Consider the following 11,934-nt stretch of genomic DNA (forward strand, 5'->3'; position numbering starts at 1 on the left):
TTTTCCAAGCACCTATTGATTTTGAATAAGGATCTCTCTGACTATTTCTACGGATTAGAGCCCAAACGCTATACCACTCTTTTTGCGAGTTCAAGAGTAAACTCAATCATTTTCACAAATTATCAATCATTTTCACAAATTAGGATCGAACCTCTACAACGACTCTTTTTTTGGGATCAAGAGCAACTCTTACAAGATGTTTGGAAAAATTAAATAACACACTCGAGAAACTTTCTAAAATAGTGGATTTACAAATTTTAAGCTCCCAACAAATCAATTCTAACAATACATGGACCTTTCTCAAGAATAAGATGAAGGAAGAAAATTGAAGTTTGGAGAAAGGGCAATAATGGTGACGTGATGAGTTATGGAGGATTGAAAATTAATAAAGCTATTTTAATTTTGGAGAAGATGAAGAGTTTAAAAAGATATGAGGTAGATGAAAACCAAATTCAATTTGGGCTATTGGATATTAGTAAAACAAAATTGAATGGTAGAGATTTAAACTCAATTAGCCGTTAGACACAAACAAAAAATAATATAATAATTTATATATTTTAAAATCATTTGTTTTAAAACACAACAAAAAACAAATGTCCATCATGTGTACAAAATTAGCCATTAGACACAAACATAAAATAATATTAAATTTATTTTCTTTTTAAAACCAATCCAAAAATCAAAGCTCAGCATGTGTCACTACTGCATTACTCCAAGTGACATCTTTCTACTTTGATGAGAAAAATTCTTCCACGTCATAAGTTCTTGACAATGGAAGAGACTTTTTACAAGTTTTCTTCCATACAGGGAAGGTGAACCAGAGTTAGAAAGCCCTCGCTCTTTCCGGAGTATGTGTTTGTGTTCCACATGTTGACTTTCATATTAAAGCATAAAGTTACTTTGTAAAAGTGAAACAAAAGCAAAGGCCAAAAAATAGGATTAAACCGCATTTACATCCTCTCAGAATATGTAGATACTCGATTCTCGAAATCGGCATTTTCCCATGAGTGCAAGATGGTCGCTGTGTGGTCCTCTGTTTACATCCACTAAGATGGCCCGTTTCGTGGATTAAGCTTGTTTCGATCACATCTTATTTGTTTAAACTCCGATTTGAATGATCCAAATTGCGATGGAATCATGTTTTGAACTCTACACAATAAATACTTCAAAACACTTTAAATGTTAATAAATTAATTCAGGTTTGTTATTATCAAAATATTAATTAATTAATTAAAGATTAAGAACAAAAAAACCAACAATTTTTCCCTTTTTAATGATGACAAATAACTCAAGAAAAATGAAATCCAAAATGATGCGTGATATGTAATATATTTTTTATGCTCAGTCAACACACATATAATTTCAAGTCACTTGAACACAAATGATATATTCAACAACAACATACTTTTATTTTCCTTATTACCTCTCCCCCTTTTGGAATCAATCAAAATAGACAATTAAGAAAAATAATATAAAGACATGAAGGTTATCCTTAAAACATGAAAACATAATTTTGCATTTCTTCTCTCATCAACCCGTCTTCTAAAAGTAAGCAACAACAACGTAAATTCAAGAGACGTCATAAGAAATCAATCAAGCTCAAGGTGATTCTATTTAAGAACAATTTCACTAATTTCTCCCTCTTTTGAAATCAATTGAACACTCCTCAATAATAAGAGATAAAAAAATATTTTGCACAAATTTAATCTGAGGGTAGAAATATCAAATAATTTTTTAAATGAACCATAATTTTACTCCAAAGATAATTACTCCCATTGAAAAGATAATTGGACAATATGCATAATAGGAGTACATAACAATAAAGGAATATGGAGGATCAATATCATTATGTAAAAGTGTATAACTCCACCTAAAAATATGTATTCTTCTTCTAAAGAAATCAATAAATTCCAAGAACATAAAATCATTCAAGTAATTTAACCAATTGAGGTACCAAAATGTCAAATATTATAATACAAATAGTAATTATTGAAAAAACAAATAATAACAAATCAACATTATCACCTATTCTATCACAAAGAGAGCATTATCAACCAAATATAAGCATGAGCATAACAAATATATTTATACCGATCTTGAATAAAATGCTAAGAGGGATCAAAGAAAGTAAATCAATTCAAATACTCCCTTATGAAAAGGAATTTAACAACCGTTTCCAAACATTGCAATATCATATTATTTTCAACATATGACATATAACATGCCCACAATTAATTTTCATTCAACAAAGTAAGCCATAGAATATGCATAACTTATGCAAAAAAAAAAAAAAAAAAAACATTTAATAAAAGTTTAATCTATTCTATCCAAAAGCATAAACAAGATATATCAATCAACAAAATAACGACAATCTTTTGCGAGACTCAATATCCTTTTGCTCAAAACTTTTCAAGAAAATACAAGGATAGATCAAGTAACTAATTGACCAAAAAGTCAAATAATAAGCAATAAAGATAGATGCCACATAGATAGGTCATGACATATAAATAAAATGACACTGAAATTCAAGAATTCAAATTCAAATATTTCAAAACCATTAAAGAGATATAATTTCCATAAGAGATACTAATATAAATACTTATCTCAATAATTCAAAAATAAGAGATACTAATATAAATACTTATCTCAATAATTCAAAAAATAAAACTTACCAAATAGACCATTTCTTTTCTTGGATTCAAGCAAGCCATAAAAGTTGCTCCAATTGAATATATTTCAAATTTGAAGTTCAAGCAACAATTGCTTATTGAATCATACCTACAAAGAAAGCTCAACCAAAAGATTTTGGTACCCATTTCTTGGGTTCTTCATTGTTAATGAGCAAAGATTTTGGAACTTATTTTAAATTAGTACCAACATTACTAACATTGATTTTTGGCAAATAATAAGTATGATATTTATGACCAATTTTACCACAAGAATAACATACAACGTTAGGCAAGAGTTTACTTTTATTAATTGTTTTTTCACACATTTTTTGTCAAATAAATTTTTTCTTAGAGTATTTTTCAATTTAAAGCAATTTAGTCTAATATGACCTTTAATTTCACAAAAAGAACATGTAGGCCAAATTTTGGTTTTTCGTACATATTTCTAATATTTTCATGATTAGACACACATTTACCATTATGCATACAATTAGTTTTAACATGGGAATGATGGGCTACAAACTTTGATTTTTCGAACATAGGTTTAATATTTTCATGCTTATTTATAAATTTCACATTCTGATCTAGCATTAAATTGTTTATGCACTCAATTTGAATTTTCATGAATATATTTAACTTTTTCATGCTTTGGCACAAATTTAACTTCAACAACATTAGATACATCAGGCAAAGCATCTCGACACATACAAGGTTTCCCTATGTCAATAATCTAGCGTTTGTGCACCAATAGTCAATTTCTTAATAGATTCTTTTGCAATTTCATGCTCTCTTGTAGCAAACAATTTTTTTTTTCTTTAAGCATATGAAAAAAAATTGTTTTTCCCATCAACATCATATTTAAGAAATTTAATTTTGTCCATAAAAGAAACTTTTTCTTTTTTTGAAGAAGTATTACTAGTTTCCAACTTAACAATTTCATTTTGCAAACTAGCAATTTCATCACTTAATTCCAAAGAGAAAGTTATAAGTTTTTCATTCCCATTCCTCAAATCATTTAAATTAATTTTCATTTCACATAATAAAGATTTAAGTTCATCATTTTCTTTTTCAAGAATCTTAATCTTATCGTTCAATATATTTTTTCACTACAACACTCATCTTACAACTACAAATCATTAACTCTATTTTTCAAGCATGCATTTTCATTTATCGAAGATTCATTCTTGGTAGGCAATCCTTTTAATTTTTTTTGATAATTTCACATATCTAGAACCAAGTTTTTTTAGACTACATTGCATGCTTTCAAATGCATCATATAATTCATCGTAAAAAGCAGTTTTATGGATTACCTCATTTTCATCACTCACATCACCGGAATCTTTATCTGAATGAGTCATTATGCACAAAGAGGATCCATCATGTTTTTCTTTTTCCACTTCATAGAATTTTTGTTGATTTTTTAAATAACAATTCTCCTTCACATTAAATAAATTGTTAGTTACAAGGAGAATTTTCTATGCTTTACATATTGCCAAGAAAATTTCAAATATCATATGCATAATCAAATTGTGCAATTTTACCACATACTTGATTATCCAAAGTACTATATATGATATTTACGGCTTGGACATTAAAAGAGAGCATTTTATCATTCAGTTTTAGTTTTGACAAATTATATTCACAAACGTACAACATATTAAATCAATAGCAAGTAAAAATGTTTTCATTTTATTTTTTTAAATATCAAAACTTTTATCATTAAAGAAAGAATGTGTATCGACACATTGACCTTCTAAAGTTGCCATATAACTCTAGCAATTAAGCTTTTAACTAATTTTTCAAAATATTAATAAGATACTTTAAATATCAAAATAATATTTAAAATTGATTTATGTAGAAGAGCTCCTCTATTTGATACTAACCTTAGGATCGGTATGACAACCCTAGATGGGTGAATAAGATTTAATTAAACTAATTTTTTTAAAAAAAATAATGTGAGCTCAATTAAATAAATTAACAAACTTTTTGTTAATCATTAATTTAAACAACAAATTCATGCAAATAAATTTAACCCAAAATAATCAAGAAGTTAATAATACACCCAATTTGATTCTAATAACAATATTAATGATGAATGTAGAAATTTAAAACTATCAATCAAAATATATAAATATGAGGAATTAACTTCATCCATAGATATTGCAACTAATTTCATGTAATAAACTATAATAACACATTAATTGCAAAATTAAAGTAGTATAGGGATAAAGAAATTAACACCAAATTTTTTTTATAGTGGTTCGGTCAAACTTGACCTACATTCACTTTTCCAAGCACCTATTAGAATTTTGAATAAGGATTTCACAGGCTTTTTCTACCGATTATAGCCCAACCGCTACACTGCTATTTTTGCGAGTTCATGAGTAAACTTAATCCTTTCCATAGATTAGAATCGAACCATTATAACTTTTTTTTTCTTTTATCAAAAGCATCCTTACAAGATGTTTGGAAAAATCAAAGAACACACTTGAGAAACTCTCTAAAAAGTGGGTTTACAAATTTTGAGCTCATAACAAATCAAACCTCACAATACATAGACCTTTGTCAAGAATAAGATGAAAAATAAGAAAATTGAAGCTTGAGAGAGAGCAACAATGGTGGTTTGATGAGTTATTGAGGATTGAAGATTAATAAAGTTATTTTAATTTTGGAGAAGATGGGGAGTTTAAAAAGAGATGGGATAGGTGAAAACCAAATTAAATTTGGGCAATTGGATATTGGTAAAAGAAAATTGGGTGGTGAAAATTTAAAACTAGTCTTTAGATACAAACAATAAACTAGTCTTTAGATACAAACAAACAAATAATATAACAATATATGTTTTTTAAAATAATTTATTTTAAGATACAACAAAAAAATAAATGTCCACCATATGTCCAAAACTAACCGTTAGACACAAACATAGAATAATATTAAATTAATTTTTTTTAAAATTTAATTTTTTTAAAACCAATCCAAAAATCAAAAGGTCACCATGTGTCCCTCCTTCATTGCTCCAAGTGGTACCTTTCAATTGGTCTACTTTGATTAAAAAAATTATGCCACATCATCAGCTCAAGATATTTTTGTTAGACTTGTTTCGGTCATATCTTTTTTCTTTAAATTCCGATTTGAGTGATTCAAATTGCGATAGAATTGTTGTTTCGAGCTCTACGCAATAAATACTTAAAATTGTTAATAAATTAATTTATGTTTGTTATCATCAAAATATTAATTAATTAATTATTAACTAATTAATGAAAAAATAATTAATTTGATATTAAGAGTTAAAAAGCCAATATTAGAATTCACAAGGTCTGTGGCCGGAATGCCCCTACCTCCAATTGTACTAAAGAAACAATTTAGAATGTGAGAGAAATGTTTTTAATGTTATAATTATATTTTTATTTTAATAGTTATGATCATTATTATTTATTTAAAATTTATAAGACTAAAAACGTGGTTAATAGGATTTTTTTATAAAAAAAATGACGTGGTTAATAGCAAGAATCAAAATGGAGCATTTGATTGTTCAATTTCAACCGTTAGAGATTGAATTGAAACAAATTCCAAACTCCAAAAACCAAAAATGTAAATTATCATTTAAAAAAATATATATATCTTAAGAATAAGTTATATAATTAGGAAAAATAACTCTTTTGGTCCCTCAGTTTTTAAAAATAAGTACGTTTGGTCCCTAATTATAACAATCCAACTTTCTATTATACCTTCAGGACGCTACTACATGCATGCATAAGTTTGATAGTGTATTTCTTGAAGGAAAATTTTTTAAAAGAAATAAAATTTTTCATCCATTAAATAAACTCTAAAATAATAAATTCATAGAAAAAATAACACTGTTTGGGGTATCCTTACTCTCATTTAAAATAAATCAAGCAAATAAATAAATTAACGAATGAATAAATAAATTAACCAAGAGTTTTTTTTTTTTTTTAAAAAAAAAATTAACTACTAAACCAAATCATGTGAAATTTAAACAAAGAAATAAGGGCGTAAGTGATGGTCGGGTCACAGATTCTTCCTGCCATTCGCCATATGGTCTTTTCCCTTACCTGAGAACATGAAGAGAAAAAGAATGAGTATGAATATACTAGAGATGTCCACGGGGCGAGACGAGGATGAAAAGTCCTCCCTGTCCTCGTTTCGACCCTCTATTCCATTCTTCGTCCCACGAATTTTTCTGCGGGGAAGGGAGCAGGGATTCCTTGTGGGGATTTCGCGGGGAAATTCCCCCCCCACCCCCATCATTTTTTTCTAATAATTTTTCAATTAAATATACATTTTCAACAATTCCTTAAATGTATCCGAAACAATTTTCATTTAAAAAAATATTATCAATTTTGGTAATTAAAAAAATAATACGCATTCAATTTAAAAAGATATAACTAAAATGTTAAATTTTATTTATTTTTATAATTAAAATTCAATAAATAGAACATTTTATCTTCAAATATTACAACATCTAAGGAATTAAAGTAATAAAGTCTTAAACTTAAATAATTAAAACTTTCATAATCATCCTATCAAAGTTTATAATATTAATATTAAATATATATATATATATATACACACACACACACATTATCAATTTATAATTTATATACAAAATTCGGGGCGGTAGGGACACGGGTGAGGTCGGGGTCGGGAAATATATTCCCCGTCCCCGGTCCCGAATGCAAACAGGGAAAAAAAAATTCCCTCCTCTCCCTATTCCCCGTGTATTTAGGGATTCCCCACCTCATTTGGGGCGGGTCCCCGACATGGGTTTTTTGGACATCTCTAAATATACCCAATAAGCGACCCTCTACTAAGCCCTCTAGGTAAATTATTAGTCTTCCTGTCGGGGCTTAAGTGCACATTACGCATAGAAAGCATAGGCATATACTTTGGCATAAACACAAGGGGTGAACCCGAAGGCATGCTTTCATAAGTAGTGACCTTAGAGGGACACAATCATAAGCATAAGTGGTAATCCCAAAGGAGCACTGAAACATAAACGTTAAAGGATCCTTATGAAGTATGCACAGCGGAAGCGGATCGTCCCAATTCTAACAAATTTACAGAACACAGTTTTTACAGAGAAACGGAACAGATCATACATTTAATTAAACAAAACATACAACATGCTTGAGAAACTAAGAAGAAAAAAAGGGAATAGAAGACTTACCCTTGTAGAACGAAATCTCCACGTTTCCTCTTCACTGTGAAAATCACAATCACCAAAAAAGCACTACCACAAAAGCAACCTCGATATTCTCTGGATGAGAATCTAGGAAAAGTGATCTCTGATTATTTTGGTGAGGGAAGGGATTGGAAAATGAGAAAATAAGAAAAGCCTGAGATCTATAACTCTTTGTGAGATTTTTCTATGTGTTTTCTCTTTTTCACCACACAAAGAAGAAGAAAATATAACTAACCCACATACACAATCTGGAGAGAAAGAGAGGAGGGAGTTGAACATTAATTCAAAAATAAATAAATAAATAAAATAATTATTTATTTAATAAATTATTTAATATATATTCATACGATAACTACCTTACTATATGTTATATCAAATATAACATACCTTTCTCTCACCAATGGCTTTTAATATAAATCATATTTATATTAATTTTAACCATATAAATCCAATTCATATAATTAATATTTGAATCATATTCAACTATTTATTTCCTCTCATAAATACTTAATATTATAATGTATCAAATACATTATAGTAATTATATCATATATAATTAAATTAAATTAATTATATCACATGTAATTAATTCTCTCAATTAATTTGAACAATTCAAACTAATCTAAAAACTTATTCTCATTAAATCCCGTTGAGCTACCGAGGGGACCTCATAGACTTGTAGCTTGAAGCTCCAACGGTACATGAATAATTAATTAAACTATTTAATTTAAATTATTCACCATTCGTTAACTGACGGGCACTCTACTAAAGACCGTCAACTGCACTATTCGCACTACAAATATATTTCTGTGTCCATTAGATGTAACCAATCAACAGTACAATTACCTTTCAAAATTGCTTGTAAGTACAGTTAGGCCCAAATTACCATTTTGCCCCTGTAGTTACATCTGACTCCTTAAGTACCACTTATCCCTCTAATGAACAATAAATCATAGTCCAACTATGATCGAACTCTTCTCAGGTTAGGAGAGGGTATGACACCACATTGTTTAAGCCTCAGAATCAACCCTTAAAGGAACAATTTATCTACTGATCCCGACGTTGGGGAATGAGTGAATTCCTTCTTATGTAGTTGTGTTCTCAACTCCCTAATCAAACGAATCCCCAAAATGGTAGGCTTGTTGAGTCGGCGATCTGACCACTCTCACCCATACAAATCAAATGACCGCCTTCATAGTTAGGAGTTCACAACTCACTCAGGATTCAGGTTATGTTACTTATGGTCATCTTGGTGAAATGTAAGTCTTTATTATGAATGGTGTTATATAATGAGACTAAACATTTTGTGCTCCAGTCTTATATAAACTCTTTTGTATAAAATATCTCCGCTCACATATCTCCACATGAATGATCAAGATCAGATCATTTATAACATTTTACATCAATTGTAACATCTACAAAACAGACCATACTTGTAGTGTCACCAAGATAAGGTATCCAACCTTATTCATCTACTACAGACCATTTAGATTGTCACTTAAACATGATCCACCCATATGCCTCTACATACATGTTTAAGCTACAAGATAATCTTGGATAGTTTATTAGTTTGTGGTTAATACAACTAATTTTGTAATAAAACATCAAATATTTTATTACATAAATAAAATGTTTGTACACTACAATTATAAACTATAGAACCCTACTAGATTTAGGCATCAATCCCAACAGATGTAAGGTGTGAACTCGAAAGCTCACAACATGCGATGTGCATAGTCCGATAAAAACACTAACAATCACTATCAATCTAACATAGTCATAAACATACAATCACAATCTTAAATCATGTTTAAGAGTTTTCAGAATAGTCACAAGGTCCATCTACAATCCCGAATAATTTCAGATAAATAAATAAAATTTCATGAAATTTGGATTGTTACATTAATGTTTCAAATTGGTCATTTTAGTCCGCGAATTTTTAAGAATAGGTTTATCTCCACTAATAAATTGATGAAATTTAAAATTTATTAAATATAAGATGTGACAAGATGACTTGGAAAAAATATATTATTTTTAATATTCACTTCTTTCTCTCTTCTTTCTTCCTCTTCTCTCTTGTTCTCTCTCCGCCATCTTCATATACTCAATTTGTATGTCATTTTTCAACGAAGAGGATAATGAAAAAAATTTATTAAAGCATTAAAGTTAGTATAATTACAAAATTTTCAAATTTTGGTAAGACTGAGGAACCAAAGGAGACCAGGCAGTGCTCCGAGAGTATTCGAAATCGAAGGTGGAGTTATTTAGAAATTTGAAAATTTTGTAATTATACCAACTTTCATGATTTAATAAAATCTTTTCATCATCCTCTTAGTTAAAAAATGACATACAAAATAGAGCAGATTGAAGTGAATGAGAGAGAACAGAGAAGAGAAGAAAGAGGTGATAAATAGTAGAGACAAGAGGAAAATATTAAAAATAATATTTTTTTCCAAGGCATCTTACCATCTCTTATATTTAATCAATTTTAAATTTAAATTTTATGACTTTATTAGTTAAAAAACTTTTTAAACATATTCTTGAAAACTCATGATCGATTTAAAATATTATAAATCAAACATACCTATCCTTAAAAATTCAGAGAGAAAAAAAAAATTCCCTAATTCTTATTAAGTAATTCTCTTAATTTAGAGTGAAATAAATATCTTTTTAATTAAGTTGGCAATTATATCGGTAAAAAAATGAATATTTTCTGTTTGTAAACATAAATTAATGCAGTAAAGAATCAATTAGTTGAAAAGTTACCGTCAACGTCAACAGCGCCTGTGGCCTAATGGACAAGGCGTCTGACTTCTAATCAGACGATTGTGGGTTCGAATCTCACCAGGCGTGCATTTACAAATAAAGAATTTTCATTTTGTTTTGGGCCACTAACGGGCCTCCCTAATACAAACACTGGCCCATGTAAAAGCCCATCAAATATGAAACATGCAAATATCCTTCTATTTTTCTTGAGAAAATTACCGAGAGGTGTCTTTGGTTCATCAGTTTTCAAATTTTATCTTTTTAGCCTCTAAATTTTCTAAAATAGGTTTAAAAGGTCCTTTAACTATTTTTTATTTAACATTTTTAAAAATAATTGTATGATATTTAAAATTAGAAAAAATAGTTTAAGAGAGGAGATGATTTAAAAAAATTATTCTTCTAATTTAAAATTTCATATAGTTATTTAAACTAATTTTAAAAATTATTTGAGATACCTTTTTAACCTATTTTTAAAAATTTGGGGACTAAAAAGATACATTTTGAAAATTGAAGGACTAAATGTACCTATTCTTATAAATTTGGGGATTAAAAAAGTATATTCTTAAAACTTAAGGACCAAATTCACATATTATTTAAAACTTGGGAGATTAAAAAGGTAATTTTTCCATTTTTCTATATTCAATTATAATTTTGTTGTTACATGAAATTTGACAAATGATGAGACTTGGAGAGTGAGGGTATAATGGGAAGGAAGAGATTGTGATTTGTTTTACATGTCAAGAAATTGGTTGTTAACTAGGACTTGTCTTTGAGGGGTGGCATGGTCAGTTGGATTGTATCAATTAATGATTCTTAAACAAGTGTCACAATAAATAACCAAACGAAATATATATTTAAGAATGATTTTGAAATAATTAAAATATTTTTTGTCGGATTTAAAATAACTCTAAAACACACCTTTAATCATTAAAAATCAATTCAAGATTTACTTTTATACTTTTAATCACATTTTTTATATTATTAAAATTGATTTTGAATGATTATAAAAGTCTTTGAAAGTGATTTTGAAAATGGTAATCGATTTTAACCATTTTAGAATCACTCCTAAACATGTTTTAGGGGTCATAAATTTGCATAGGGCGAGGGATAAGGAGAAAAAATATTTTCCATCTAGAACTTAACAATAAGGTTAATTAACTCATTAAAGTTTTTTTTTTCTGAAAGGTTATTAATGGTATTTTAAGAAAATATAAGACTGTATTAGAAAATGATTTCACATTTCTTTTATTAGGAAAAAAGAGAGAGAAAGTAATCACAAAATATTTGAATTGAGTT

General features: G+C 28.3%; 1 non-coding gene across 1 annotated transcript; it reads left to right on the forward strand.

Moving 5' to 3' along the window:
* Window positions 1-10,652: 10,652 nt before the first annotated feature.
* Window positions 10,653-10,725, forward strand: TRNAR-UCU. The gene has a single exon. It is a non-coding gene; the product is annotated as a tRNA-Arg (tRNA).
* The last annotated feature ends 1,209 nt before the right edge of the window (window positions 10,726-11,934 follow it).

The sequence above is a fragment of the Benincasa hispida genome, chromosome 9, assembly GCF_009727055.1.
Source record: "Benincasa hispida cultivar B227 chromosome 9, ASM972705v1, whole genome shotgun sequence".
Classification (NCBI taxonomy): Eukaryota; Viridiplantae; Streptophyta; class Magnoliopsida; order Cucurbitales; family Cucurbitaceae; genus Benincasa; species Benincasa hispida.